The sequence below is a fragment of the Scyliorhinus torazame genome, chromosome 23 (genome assembly GCF_047496885.1).
Source record: "Scyliorhinus torazame isolate Kashiwa2021f chromosome 23, sScyTor2.1, whole genome shotgun sequence".
Lineage (NCBI taxonomy): Eukaryota > Metazoa > Chordata > Chondrichthyes > Carcharhiniformes > Scyliorhinidae > Scyliorhinus > Scyliorhinus torazame.
The window spans coordinates 16,261,244-16,276,799 of record NC_092729.1 but is presented as its reverse complement, the minus strand read 5'-3'; the positions used below and the strand labels follow the sequence as shown (position 1 = coordinate 16,276,799).

Genomic DNA, 15,556 nt, shown 5'->3' with positions numbered 1-15,556 from the left:
TTTCCTCTAGCTCAACACATAGATTCCTCCCACTGTCCTTAAGTGGTACAATCCTTTCGCTGCCACTCTCTTTCTTTTACATATGAATAAAAGGTTTAGGATTCGCCTTAATCCTACTTATCAAGGACTTTTCATGACCACTCCTAGCCCTTCTAATTTCCCGCTTCAGTGCCTTCTTACTTTCTTTATAATTTCTTGTTGGGGGTGCACGGTATCATTGTGGATAGCCCAATTGCCTCGCAGCTCCAGGGTCCCAGGTTCGATTTCGGCTTGGGTCACTGTCTGTGTGGAGTCTGCACATCCTCCCCGTGTGTGCGTGGGTTTCCTCCGGGTGCTCCGGTTTCCTCCCACAGTCCAAAGATGTGCATGTTAGGTGGATTGGCCATGATAAATTGCCCTTAGTGTCCAAAATTGCCCTTAGTGTTGGGTGAGGTTACTGGGTTATGGGGATAGAATGGAGGTGTTGAGCTTGGCTAGGGTGCTCTTTCCAAGAGCCGGTGCAGACTCGATGGGCCGAATGGCCTCCTTCTGCACTGTAAATTATATGATTTTTTAATAAGTTATGATTCCTCTGAAGTGTTTCGACGGCCTCCACCCTTGGAGACCGTACACATCTCTTTTTGGAGAGGTTTACAATATCCTTTATTATCCAAGGCTCCCTGAACCCATATTATCCTTGGTTCTCTCAAGCACGTGACTTTTTTTATTCCTAACCAACTGTCGCTTGAAAGGCTCCCACATGCCCGATGTTGCTTTACCTTCCAACATTCTAAATTCTTCAATTCCTGTCTAATATTACTGTAACTTGTCTTTCCCCAGTTTAGCAACTTAACGCGAGTTGCATCCCTATCCAAAAAGTACCCTTAATTGTAACGAATTGTGATGACTACTCTCAAAATGTTCCCCTACTGAAAACGCAACCACCTGTCCAGGCTAATTTCCAAATATGAATGAGATAGAGAATCTGATGAACTGGTCCGACGACAATAATCTCTCCCTCAATGTCAACAATACGAAGGAGATTGTCATGGACATCAGGAAGCGTCGTGGAGAACATGCCCTTATGTACATCAAAGGAAACGAAGTAGAAACGGTCAAGTTTTTAGGTGTACAGATCACCAACAACCTGCCCTGGTCTCCCCATGCCGACACTCTTGTTAAGAAAGCCATCAACGACTGTACATTCTCAGAAGACGAAGGACATTTGGCATGTCAGCTACGCCTCTAACCAACTTCTACAGGTGCACATAGAAAGTAATCTTTCTGGTTGTATCACAATTTGGAATGGATCCTGCTCTGCCGAAGACCGCAGGAAACGATAGAAGGTCGTGAATGTCGCCCAATGCATCACGCAAACCAACCTCCCATCCATTGATACTGTGTACAATTCTCACTGCCTCGGAAAGGCAGCCAGCAAGATTAAGGACCCCACACACCCCGGACTCTCTTCCACCTTCTTCTGTTCGGAAAAAAGACCAAAGTTTGAGGTCACGTACCAACCGACGCAAGAACAGATTCTTCACTGCTGCCAGCAGACTTTTGAATGGACCAACCTTGTATTAAGTTGATCTTTTCTCTACAACTTGTTATAACTAACATTATATTCTGTTGCCTCTCCTTCTTTCCTTATGTACGGTATACAATGTTTGTACAGCATGCAAGAAACAATAATTTTCTTTGTATACTAATACATGCAACAATAATAAATCAAATCAAATCACAATCAATACTAGGTCCAGTACTGCCCCTTCCCTAGTTGTACTATCTACATATTGCATCATACAGCTTTTCTGGATACACCTTGCGAACTCTATTCATTCCAAACCCCTCGCACTAAGTGAGTCCCAGTCAATATCGGGGGAAATTAAAATCTCTCAACACAGCGAACCTGTTACTTTTGCACATATTCACAATCTCTCTACCTATCTGCTCCTTTATCTCTCGCTGGCAGGTGGAGGGGGGGGGCTGTAATAAACCCCCAACATTGTGATTGCCTCCTTCCTCTTCCTGATCTCTACCCAGAATGCCTCATTGTAAGAGCCCTCCAAGGTGTCCTCCCGCAAGTACGGCTATAATATTTTCCTCAACCAATAATGCTACTCCCCCACCCTTTTTACATACACCCTCTGTCTCTTCTGAAGCATCTATATCCTCCAACGTTCAGCTGTCAATCCTGCCCTTCCTTGAACCGTATTGCTGTGATCGGCACAACATCAGCATACCAAACACTAATCGGTGTTCTCAGTTCATCTACCTTACCTTCCATGCTTTTGGCGATCAGAATAATGCAGTTCAGACCAATGCGTTTGAGCAGGCAGTGTGATGTTGTTCTCGTACTTCTATTCTCTATTTCCCCTTTAGTTATATGACTTTCTCAGCGAACGCTCTGGTTCCCATCCCCCTGCCATACTACCTTCAATCCTCCAGAGTGACTCTTCCTTGCCAGGCGATTGGTGCTCCTCCAGTTTAGGTGCAACGCATCCTCCTTGTCCAGGTCCCACCTGCCCCAGAAGTGATCCCAATGGTCCAGAAATCTGAATCCCTCCCTCCTACACCACCAGTTTAGCCACGTATTTAACTGCAAAACCCTCCGATGTCTAGCCTCACTTGCACGTGGCACGGTGAGTAATCCTTAGATTACAACCCTAGCAGTTTTTTTTAGCTTACTGGTTAACTTCCTGAACTCCTTCTGCAGGATCTCATCACTGTACCTGCCGATGTCGATAGTACATATGTGTACTACGACCTCCGGCTATTCACTCTCTCCCATAAAAATGCTTTCTGCCCTGGGCAGCGTAGTGGTGCAGTGGTTAGCATTGGAACTGCGGCGCTAAGAAGCCGGGTTCGAATCCCGGCCCGAGGTCAGTGCCCGTAACACCACTGTTTAATAAAGGAGGTAGGCAGAAATCGGGTAATCATAGACCAGTTAACTTAACTTCAGTAGTAGGGAAGATGCTGCAAACTATCATCAAGGAACAAAAAGCGAGGCATCTGGATGGAAATTGTTCCATTGGGCAGACGCAGCATGGGTTCAAAAAGGGCAGGTCGTGCCTAACTAGTTTAATGGAAATTTTGGGGACATTACCAATGCGGTAGTTAACGGGGAGCCAATGGATGTGGGATATCTGGATTTCCAGAAAGCTTTTGACAAGGTGCCACACAAAAGTTTGCTGCAGAAGATAAAGATGCATGGCATTAAGGGTAAAGTAGGAGCATGGATAGAGGATTGGTTAATTAATAGAAAGCAAAGAGTGGGGATTAATGGGTGGGTCTCTGGTTGGCAATCAGTAGCGAGTGCTGTCCCTCAGGGATCACAATTGTTCAGAATTTACATAGATGATTTGGAGTTAGGGACCAAGTGCAATGTGTCCGAGTTTGCAGATGACGCTAAGATGAGTGATAAAGCAAAAAGTGCAGAGGATACCAGAAGACTACAGAGGGATTTGGATAGGTTAAGTGGATGGGCTAGGGTCTGGCAGACGGAATACAATGTTGCCAAATGTGAGGTTATCCATTTTGGTAGGAATAACAGCAAAAGGAATTATTATTTAAATGATAAAATATTAAAATAAGCTGCTGGGCAGAGAGTCCTGGGTGCACTAGTACCTGAGTCTCAAAAAGTTGGTTTACAGGTGCAACAGGTGATTCAGAAGGCAAATGGAGTTCTGGCCTTCATTGCTGGAGGGCTGGAGTTTATAACTAGGGAGGTTATACTACAATTATAGAAGGTGTTGTGAGGCCACACCTGGAGTATTGTGTTCAGTTTTGGTCTCCTTACCTGAGAACGGACGAAATGGCGCTGGAGGGTGTGCAGAGGAGATTTACTAGGTTAATCCCAGAGTTGAGGGGATTTGATTACGTGGCGAGATTGAGTGCACTGGGACTGTACTCGTTGGAATTTAGAAGGATGCGAGGGGGGGAGGGGAATCATATAGAAACATATAAAATTATGAAGGGAATAGATAGGATACATGCGGGCAGGTTGCTTCCACTGGCGGGTGAAAGCAGAACTAGGCGGCATAGCCGAAAAATAAGGGGAAGTAGATTTAGGACTGATCTTAGGAGGAACTTCTTCAACCAAAGGGTTGTGAATCTATGGAATTCCTTGCCCAGTGAAGCAGTTGATGCTTCTTCATTAAATGTTTTTAAGATAAATATAGATAGTTTTTTGAAGAATAAAGGGATTAAGGGTGATGATGTTCGGGCCGGAAAGTGGAGCTGTGTCCACGAAAGATCAACCATGATCTCATTCAATGGCGGAATAGGCTGGAGGGGACAGATGGCCTACTCCTGGTCCTAGTTCTTACGTTCTTACGTTCTGTACCTGCCCTGAGAGTGTTTGATGGTGACAGTGCAGAGGGATCTTTACTCTGCATCTAATCCTGTGCTGTATCTGTCCTGGGAGAGTTTGAAGGGACAGTGTAGAGGGTGCCTTATATGTATCTAACCCCGTGTTGTACATGTCCTGGGAGTGATTGATGGCCACAGGGTAGAGGGAGCTTAATTTTGTATCTAACCCCGTGCTGTACCTGTCCTGGGAGTGTTTGATGGGGAAAGTGTAGCGGGAGCTTTACTCTGTATCTAACCCCGTGCTGTACCTGTTCTGGGAGTGTTTGATGGGGACAGTGTAGCGGGAGGATTACTCTGTATCTCACGCCGCACTGGACCTGCCCTGGGAGTGTTTGATGGGTACACTGCCGAGGGAGCTTTACTCTGTGTCTAATCCCGTGCTGTACCTGTCCTGGGAGTGTTTGATGGGGACAGTGTCGAGGGAGCTTTACTCTGTATCTAACCCCGTGCTGTACCTGTCCTGGGAGTGTTTGATGGGGACAGTGTCGAGGGAGCTTTACTCTGTATCTAACCCCGTGCTGTACCTGTCCTGGGAGTGTTTGATGGGGACAGTGTAGAGGGAGCTTTACTCTTTATCTAACCCCGTGCTGCACCTGGCCGGGGAGTGTTTGATGGGGACAGTGTTGAGGGAGCTTTACTCTGTATCTAACCCCGTGCTGTACCTGTCCTGTGAGAGTTTTTGATGGGACAGTGTAGAGAGAGCTTTACTCTGTATCTAATCCCGTGCTGTACATGTCTTGGCAGTGCTTGATGAGGGAAAGTGTAGAGTGAGCTTTACTCTGTCTAACCCCGTGCTGTACCTGTACTGGAAGTGTTTGATGTAGACAATATAGACCGAGCTTTAAAACATATGTTTTCAAGCTTTGAGTACTATCGGGGGGAATAGCCTATCAGGGGAAAACAGCAGCAGCCAGTCAGTGGCACCACGGCTGGTTCTGATGTTCAGCAGGGTCAAAGCGCAGAAGAGCAATAGTCATAGTGGACTCTATAGTCAGGGGCACAGAGATGCGTTTCTGCGGACGTAAAAGAGATTCCTGGATGGTATGTTGCCTCCCTTGTGCCAGGGTCCAGGATGTCTCTGAACGGGTAGCGGGAATCCTGAAGGGGAGGGCAAACAGGCAGAGGTCGTTGTACATATTGGTACGAACGACATAGGGAGGAAGGGGACCCGCAGCAGAAGTTCAGGGAGCTAGGAAGAAAGTAAAAAGACAGGACCTCAAGGGTTGTAATCTCAGGATTATTCCCTGTGCCACGTGCCAGTGAGGCTAGAAATAGGAAGATAGAGCAGCTAAATACGTGGCTAAATAGCTGGTGTCGGAGGATGGGTTTCAGTTATCTGGACCACAGGGAGCTCTTCCGAGGCAGCTGTGACCTTCATAAGAAGGACGGATTGTATTTGCAGTGGAGAGGCATAAATATACTGGACGCGAGGTTCGCTAGTGTCACACGGGAGGGTTTAAACTAGTATGGCAGTTGTTGGGCACCGGAGCAAGAGGTCAAAGAAATGAGGGAGAACTAGGAAATAGGGCCACTATGGCTCTGAGGAAGAGCAAACATAGAGATGTTGCTGAAAACAGCGGGACTGGTGGCCTGGAGTGCATATGTTTTAATGCAAGAAGTATAACAGCTAAGGCAGATGAACTTAGAGCTTGGATTAGTGTTTAGAACTATGATGTTGTTGCCATTATAGAGACCTGGTTGAGGGAAGGACAGGATTGGCAGCTAAACATTCCAGGATTTCGATGTTTCAGGTTGGATAGAGGGGGAGGAAACAGAGCCAGAGGAGTTGTGCGACTGGTTAGGGAGAATGTCACAGCTGCACTGCGGTAGGACACCTCAGACGGCAGCGAGGCTATGTAGGTAGAGATCATGAATAAGAAGGATACAGTCACAATGTTGGGGATTCACCACAGGCCACCAGCAGCCAGAAGGGCATAGAGGAGCAGATAGGTAGACAGATTTTGGAAAAGATGAAAAGTAATAGGGTTGTTGTGATGGGAAACTTTACCTTCACCAAAATTAACTGGGACTCAATTAGTGCTAGGGGCTTGGACGGGGCAGAGTTTGTAATGAGCATCCAGGAGGGCTTCTTAAAACAACATGCAGATAGCCCAACTAGGGAAGGGGCTGTACTGTCCTGGTATTGGGGATTGAGACCGTCCAGGTGGTAGAAGTTTCAGTAGGGGAGCATTGCGGAAACATTGACCATAATTCAGTAAGTTTTCAAATGATGGTGGACAAGGATAAGAGTGGCCCTGGGGTGAATGTGGTAAATTGGGGGAAGCCTAATTATAACAATAAGAGGCGGTAATTGAAGAACATAGGTTGGGGCGGATGCTTGAGGGTAAATCAACATCTGACATGTGGGAGGCTTTCAAATGTCAGTTGAAAGGCATTCAGGACCGGCATGTTCCTCTGAGGAAGAATGATAAATATGGCGAATTTCGTGATCCTTGGATAACGAGGGATATTGTAGGCCTCGTCAAAAAGAAAAAAGGAGGCATTTGTCAGGGCTAGAAAGCTGGGCACAGACGAAGCCTGTGTGGAATATAAGGAAAGTAGGAAGGAACTTAAGCAAGGAGTCAAGAGAGCTAAAGGAGGTCACGAAAAGTCATTGGCAAATTGGTTTAAGGAAAATCCCAAGGCGTTTTACGCATACATAAAAAGCAAGAGGGTAACCAGGGAAAAGGTTGGCCCACTGAAGGACAGGGGATGAATCTGTGTGGAACCAGAGGAAATGGGCGCATACAAAATGAATACTTTGTATCAGTATTCACCAAAGAGAAGGAATTAGTGGATGTTGAGTCTGGTGAAGGGTGAAGATAGCCAAGGTCCCATTGAGATCCAAAAAAAGGAGTTTTTGGGCGTCTTGAAAAATATTCTGGTGGTTCAGTCCCCGGGGCCTGTGGAAACTACCCAAGAACACTGAAGGAGGCAAGAGAGGAAATTGTTGAGGCCTTGTCAGAAATCTTTGGATCCTCACTGTCTTCAGGTGATGTCCCGGAGGACCGGAGAATAGCCAATGATGTTCCTTTGTTTAAGATGGGTAGCAAAGATAATCCAGGAAACGACAGGTCGGTGAGCCTTAAGTCAGTGGTAGGGAAATTACTGGAGAGAATTCTTCGAGGCAGGATCTACTCCCATTTGGAAGCAAGGGGTCGTATTCGCGAGAGGCAGCACGGTTTTGTGAAGGGAACGTCATGTCTTAATAACTTGATAGAGTTTTTCGAGGAGCTCACAAAGATGATGCAGGTAGGTAGTGGATGTTGTCATATGGACTTCAGACAAGGTTCCTCATGGCAGACTGGTACAAAAGGTGAAGTCACACGGGATCAGAGGTGAGCTGGCAAGGTGGATACAGAACTGGCTAGGTCATAGAAGACAGAGACTAGCAATGGAAGGGTTCATTTATGACTGGAGGGCTATGACTAGTGGTGTGGCACAGGGATCAGTGCTGGTACCTTTGCTGTTCGCAGTATATATAAATGATTTGGAGGAAAATGTAACTGGTCTGATTAGTAAGTTTGCGGATGACACAAAGGTTGGTGGAATTGCGGATAGCGATGAGGACTGTCAGCGGATACAGCAGGATTTAAATCGTTTGCAGACTTGGTCGGCGAGATGGTAGATGGAGTTTAATCTGGACAAATGTGAGGTAATGCATTTTGGAAGGTCTAATACAGGTAGGGAATATACAGTGAATGGTAGAACCCGCAAGAGTATTGACAGTCAGAGAGTTCTAGGTGTACAGGTCCACAGGACATTGAAAGGGGTAAACAGGTGGAGAAGGTAGTCAAGAAGGAATACGGCATTCTTTCCTTCATTGGCCGGGGCATTGAGTATTAAAATTGGCAAGTCATGTTGCAGCTGTATAGAACCTTATTTCGGCCACACTTGGAGTATAATTTCCAATTGTGGTCCCCACACTACCAGAAGGATGTGAAGGCTTTAGAGCGCGTGCAGAATAGAGTTACCAGGATGTTGCCTGGTATGGAGGGCATTAGCTATGAGGAGCGGTTGAATAAACTTGTTTGTTCTCACTGGAAAGAAGAAGGTTGAGGGGCGACCTGATCATGGTCTACAAAATCATGAGGGGCATAGACAGAGTGAATGCCAGAGACTTTTTCCCAGGATAGAGGGGCCAATGACTGGGGGTGGGGGGGGGGCATATGTTTAAGGTGCGAGGGGCAAGGTTTCAAGGAAATGTGCGAGGGAAGTTTTTTTACACAGAGTGTAGTGGGTGCCTGGAACTCGCTGCCGGAGGAGGTGGTGGAAGCAGGGACGATAGTGACTTTTAAGGGGCATCTTGACAAATGCATGAATATAATGGTAATAGAGGGATACGGACCCCGGAAGTGTAGAAGAGTTTAGTTTTGGCGGGCAGCATGGTCGGCGCAGGCTTGGAGTGTCGAAGAGCCTGTTCAAGTGCTGTACTTTTCTTTGTTGTTTGTTCCTTGTATCACACCCTGTGCTGTACTTCTCCTGGGAGTGTTTGATGGGGACAGTGTAGAGGCAGCTTTAATCTATATCTAACCCCGTGCTGTACCCATGCTGGCAGTGTTTGATGGGGGACAGTGTAGAGGGAGGTTTACTCTGTATCTAACCCCGTCCTGTACCAGTCCTGGGATGTTGCGATGGGACAGTGTAGAAGGTGCTTTATTCTATATCTGCTGTCCGAGTGCAGTTATACCGACACTAGGTGAGGCAACACCTTGAATATTGCGTGCAGTTTTACTCTCCCTACCTAAGAAGGGTAGAGTTGCCATTGGGAAGGTTTTTTTCGCCTGATAGCTGATTGTTGGCACTGTACTACGAAGAGAGAGAGGAACAATTGTGCCCAATTTCAGATCTGATGGAAACGCATTCAATTCTTGCAGGGAAAGACAGACTAGAGGCAGGAAGGATGTATTACCTGGTTCGGGAGCCAAGGAGCAGGGGACACAGTTCAAGGATACGGGATAGACCATTTATAGGACTAAGATTAGGAAATATTTCTTCACTCAGAGGGTAGTCAGCCTGTGGAATATTCGACCCCAGAAGGCAATGGAGGCCAAGTCACTGAATTAATTGAAGATAGAAACATATATATATATTTGATTTTAATGGCAGCAAGAGGAATGTGGAGGCAGCGGAATATGACAGTGAAATCGAGGATCGGTCATGATCACATTGCATAGCGGAGCAGGCTCGAAGGGCCGAATTGCCTACACCAGCTCCAAATTTCCATCACCCTTCGTCTGTTCGTCCCTTTCTGCCCCACTGGCCCCGTGTCTCCCTCTCTGCCCCTGTGTCTGTCTCTTTGTCTGTCTCTGTGCGCCACTCTGTCCGTGTCCCTCTCTCTGTCTCCCTCTGCCTCTCTATCTTTGTCCGTCTTTCTGTATTCTTCTCTCTTTGTCAACCTCTCCATGTCCTTCTCTCCGTGTCCCTATCGCCATGACTCGCTCGCCGTGTATCTCTCTCCACGTATCTCTTTCCATGTGTTTCTGTCCGCTTCTTTCACTGACCCTCTCACTGTGTCCCTCTCTGTTTACATCTCGCTCTCTGTATTTATCTCTGAATATATTCTTCTCTATATCTCTGTGCGTCTGCCTTTATGTGTCTGTCTGTGTGTGTGTGTCTCTCTCTCCGGGTCTCTCACTCTCTCTTTCTCACTCTCCCTGTCTCTGTGTGCCCCCTCTCTCCCATCCTGTGTTTCTCTCCCTCTCACTCTGTATACCTGAAACTTCCGTGCAGTTTAAGAGATGAGCAGTTTTTCCACAGAATTTGAGAAAAAATTGCAAGGACTTTGAAATAGACTTTAAAACAATTTGGGCAAAATTTATGAATGTTTCGTTCTTTGGAAAAATGTCTCTAAAAAAACTGCTGAAATCAATTCCTACTTCATATATTTCTGGAAATGTGAGTATGTTTTATATTTACAGGGATATGGGGTTGGGAATGTTTGAATGGACATTTCTGTTTTGTGCCGAAGTCAAGTGTAAATTTACCTACAGAAGCTATTTACAGTATGTGTCCGGAGACGGTGAATTGTTTCAGTGATGTTGATGTCTCCGACACATCAGAAACACAAAGTAAATATTTTTGAAAAAGAGAGAGAGCAGGAAATCCCTACAATTAAGTGTGAGGTCTAATCGGTTTCTGCCGCGCTCTTGGTCCTACCTTCGAGCGGCAGAGTGGTTTGCGCTACTGCCTCACAGCTCCAGGGACCGGGTTCAATTCCGGCCTCGGGTCACTGTCTGTGTGGAGTTCGAACTACTTTCCAGTGCCTGTGTGGGTTTCATCCGGGAACTGCGGTTTCCTCTCACAGTCCAAAGATGTGCAGGTTAGGTGGATTTGCCATGATCAATTATCCCTTAGTGTGCAGGTATTGGGTATGGGGATAAAATGGAGGCGAGGGCATAAGTGGGGAGGTCTTTCTAAGGGCCGGTGCAGAATTGATCGGCCAAATGGCCTGCTTCTGTACTGTTAATCCCATGATTCTCTCTGTGTCACTGCAGTGCTGCAGGAGGCCATTCGACCCATCGATTCTGTACAGGACTCCGAAAGGGCACTCGCCCTCGGTCCAAGCTGCATCGTACCCCGTGGTCCTGCACATTTATCATGGCCAATCCCCCTAACCTGCACATCGCTGGACTTTAGGACGAAGCCGGGTCACCCGGAGGAAACCCACACAGACACGGGGAGAAAGTCTCTGCACACAATCAGTTTCTAAGGTTTGGAATTCATCAGGGAGCATGGCATTTTGAGGCAAACGAATCCCTATCTGGAACTCACTCTTGGGAATCTGTTATTCTGTATGAAAGATCATAAGACATTGGAGCAAAATTAGGCCACTCGGCCCATCAAGTCTGCTCTGCCATTCAATCATGGCTGATTTTTTTCTCATCCCCAGTCTTCTACATTCTCCCCATAACCCCTGATCCCCTTATTAATCAAGAACCTATCTATCTCCATCTCAAAGACACTCAGTGATTCGGCCTCCGCAGACTTCTGCGGCCAAGAGTTCCACAGATTCACCACCCTCTGGCTGAAGAAATTCTTCCTCATCTCTGTATGAAAGGGTCGTCCCTTTAGTCTGAGATTGTATCCTCTGGTTCTAGGTTTTCCTGCAAGTGGAAACATCCACTCCAAGTCCATTCTATCCAGGCCTCGCAGTACATGTGAGTTTCAATACGATTCCCCCTCATCCTTCTGAACTCCAATGAGTACAGACCCAGAGTCCGCAACCTTTCCTCATATGACAAAACCTTTCATTCTCCAAGGATCTTCCTTGTGAACCTGCTCTGGACCCTTTACAAGGCCAGGATATTCTTCCTTAGATACGTGGCCGAAAACTGCTCACAATAGTCCAAATGGGGTCTGACCAGAACCTTATAAAGCCTCAGAAGTACATCTCTGGTCTTGTATTCTAGCCCTCTTGACATGAATACTGACATTGCATCCTAACTGCCTATTTGACATGCCCATTAACCTCAAGAGAATCGTGAACAAGGATTCCTAAGTTCCTTTGTGCTTCTGAATTTCTGTTCCTCCAGTTCCCTTCCAAAGTGCATAACGCCAAACTTTTCCACATTGCATTCCATCCGCCACGTCTTTACCCATTCTGCTTCCCTATGCAAACCCTTCTGCTTCCCGCCTGATTCTTCAGTACTATCTGTCCTTTTACAGATCTTTGTATCATCTGCAAACGTAGAACAGTTCCTTCTTCCAGGCGGTTTCTCCTTTCACATTTGTTTGTCCCCATCTTGTCACAGCGATTCTTCTTTGCTCATTCTGACCCCCCTCACCTCCCGGTTTATTAAGTCCGACATTACCATAAGACATAGGCCCATCGAGACTGCTCCGCCATTCAATCATGGCTGATAATTTTCTCAACCCAATTCTCGTGCCTTCTCCCCATAACCCCTGACCCCCTGATTAATCTGTTCTTCTGTAGGACCATTCCGCACGCTACCACGCATCTAATGTCCGCTTTTGATGGGTCGTCACTTGTGCAGGCAATTGGACCTTGTTTCGCTGGGGTAGGATCGGTGACAAGCAGGAACAGACCAGAGCGAAGACAGCCAGGCCCGTGTGAGAATTTATCTATGTCTGAATCACACTCAGTGAATTGCCCTCCAAAGCCTTCTGCGGTAAAGAGTTCCACAGATTCACTACCCTCTGGCTGAAGAAATTCCTCCTCATCTCTGTTTTAAAGACTCATCCCTTTCGTCTGACGTTGTGTCCTCTGCTTCCAGCGTTTCCTACAAGTGGAAACATCCTCTCCACGTCTACTCGCTCCAGGCCTCGCAGTATCCTGTAAGTTGCAATAATCGTCTACACGTCCTGGGTCCGTATCCCTCTATTCCCATCCTATTCATGCATTTGTCAAGATGCCCCTTAAATGTCACTATCGTCCGTGCTTTCACCGCCTCCTCCGGTAGCGAGTTCCAGGCACCCACTACCCTCTGCGTAAAAAAACTTGCCTCGTTCATCTACTCTAAACCTTGCCCTTCTGTCGGTGTGGAGTTTGCACATTGGCCCCGTATTTGCGTTGGATTCTCCCCCACAAGCAAAGATGTGCATGATAGGTGGATTGGCCACACGAAATTGCCCCTTATTTGAAAAAAATGAATTGAGTACTCTCTGTTTATTTTTAAAGAATGCAGAACAGTTCAACCCACGCCCCAGAAATTCAAAGCATCGATGTGGACGGGGCCGATGTGGTGGCCTTTGCCACATTGATCGCACAGAGGCTAATATTATTGGAAGGGAAGTCAGAAGATCCGCCAAAAATATCGACATGGTTGAGGGATATTGCGGAATTCCTTAAACTTGAGAAACTAAAGTTAGCCCTTTGTGGCTCAGGTGGGGGGTTCTGGACGAGATGGAAGCTGTTCTTGTCTCTATTTACAGATCTGTTTGTTGCCAGTGGGTAAAGGGAGGGAAGTGGGGAAAGGTTTAATGGAAATAAAGGAATAAATCTCAAATGAGGAGAATAGTATTTTGTTTGTGTTGTGACTGATTGTTTGTATTTTGTTATGTCCGTCCTCATCGGAATGATAATATTTTCAAAAAACACAGCAATAATGACCACATTTTAAAAAAATTAGCTCACGGACTGCAAAATGGGTTTGAAGGTCTTGAGTTAAAAGTCTTAAACTTAAAGGTGGGAATGAGGGAGTTAATTCATCCTTTCCACAGGGGACGTGGGGGAATTTTCCACCATGATCACATTTCTGATTGTGGAATCTTATTGTGCAATCAATATGCCTGCTGTCAGTTTGTACATGTTCAAGTAGAAAGAGAGAAAGAAATCCATCTTCGGAGACTCTGAACTTAATTTTGAAAGTGCCACCATTTTTGGGGCTCTTCCTGTGCACAAGCTGCCTGCAGAATTCACCAAATTAAAAACAAGGTGAGAGAGGAGCGTGAGGGGCGAGTTAACAGAAAGCAGTTGGGGTTATCAAACTGACCGTTTTCATTGAATATAAATTGTTTCATTATAAATTCTAATCTGAGGAATTGACATCAGAGGATTTCAGTGAAAGATCTCATTGAACCTCCTTGTCTAATAAAATGATGTTGTTGCCGATGACCCTGTATTTATTCAGGAATAAACTTTACATCTCACAGAGTGAGTAAATGAAATTGAATCCAAATTTCTCAAGCAGCTCATTAAAGAAATCTGTCCGTGAACAACAAGTAAAATATGAATTGAAACTTTGCAATGAGCTTTGTTTGTCTGGCCAGGAATCTTCTCTCAACATGGAAGCAGGAATGAAGTTGTGTTTAACTCACATTCTGTGATTTCTTGCTGGTTTTTACTCATTCTATGGAAAGCCTTCCTAAGGCGACAGACGAATGGTCATTCCCAACATGTCAGAAATTCAGAGGGAACAAATGTCAAACAAAGACAGAAATAACGACAGGACATTGTGAATCTGTGGCTGTCTGCTGAATTAACATAACCATCGACAGGACAAGTGTCTTCCTTAGCAGATACAGGAAACACACCGAGGGGGACATTCCTGACAGAAAGTCGGGGGTGGGGACAGCACTGGATGTGAAAGTTGCTGGTTGGGACAGGATTCGGATGCATTGCCCATTCCCAGTTGCCCTTCAGAAGGTGGTGGTGAGCTGTTGTTTTGAAACGTTGCAGGCCGTGAGGTTTGGGTACACCCAACGTGCTTTTATGGAGGAAGCTAAATGACTTTTTTCCCCCGTTACCGCGAAGGAACGTATATATGGATCCAAGTGGGAGTGGTGAGTGATTTTGATGGGAAATTCCAGTTGGTGATTGTCCCAAGTAGTGGCTTGTCTAGTTATTCAAAATGATAGTGGTCGTAGGTATGGAAGGTGCTGTCTAAGGGACAATTGCCCGAGGAAATTTGTTGCGTTATTGCGGTGCATTTTGGGATGGCTGTTGGAGGGATTGAATGCCTGTGGCAGGAGGCGCAATCAAGCGCACTGCTTGGTCCTGGATGCTTTCGAACTCCCTGAGCGTTCTTGAAGATCTGGGGAACAGCGTTTCACTTGGACAAAAAATGGATTAATCAATTTGCCTGCGGAACCAATTGTGTTCCGAAATTTCAAAAAATGGATAATAGATGATTGTTAGTGCTCTTTTCCACAATTTACGTTGTGAGTAATTGACAATGTGTGATAGGTCAGTTATTGTAGAGAGCTGGAAACGAATTTGGGTTTCCGAAGTGTGAGATCAGAAAATAAAGACGTGGCATAAGCATCTTTTTCAAACAGGTTAATGTTAGCTCAAAACAAAATACACCAACTTCCAATTATAAATGTGCTGCTGCTTTTATTTATGCAACACACATGTTTTGGAAATATTAAAAACGCCAGGCAGCGCCCATGGTGAGACAGGTCCGAACTTACAATTAAGTTGATGCTGTAAAGTAACCAGTGAGCTAAAGCTGACGCTGGTTTAAAGCACGGACACATTGTAGAAAAGGATTACCGTTATCCTACTCGCCGTGGTGGGTCACATTCAGGGAAAACTCCAGGTGTTGATGCACATCATCTCACAGTCAGACGTGACCAAAAACATAAAAGTCCGTGAAGTACCGAAGGAGGACATTCATTCCGTTTAACATCAGCGGCTCTTTAGATTAGCAGATCCTTCAATCCCGCTCGACCGACCTTTTCCCAGAGGCATGCATTTGATTGCTGTCGTTTCTGGCTTTGACATTTTAAAGCCACTGTTGTA

The 15,556-nt window shown here is 45.9% G+C and overlaps 1 long non-coding RNA gene across 1 annotated transcript in view; it reads left to right on the top strand.

Moving 5' to 3' along the window:
- LOC140399573 (uncharacterized) overlaps positions 1-15,556 on the top strand; it is a 489,788-nt gene that overhangs the window by 231,508 nt on the left and 242,724 nt on the right. The window lies entirely within an intron of this gene.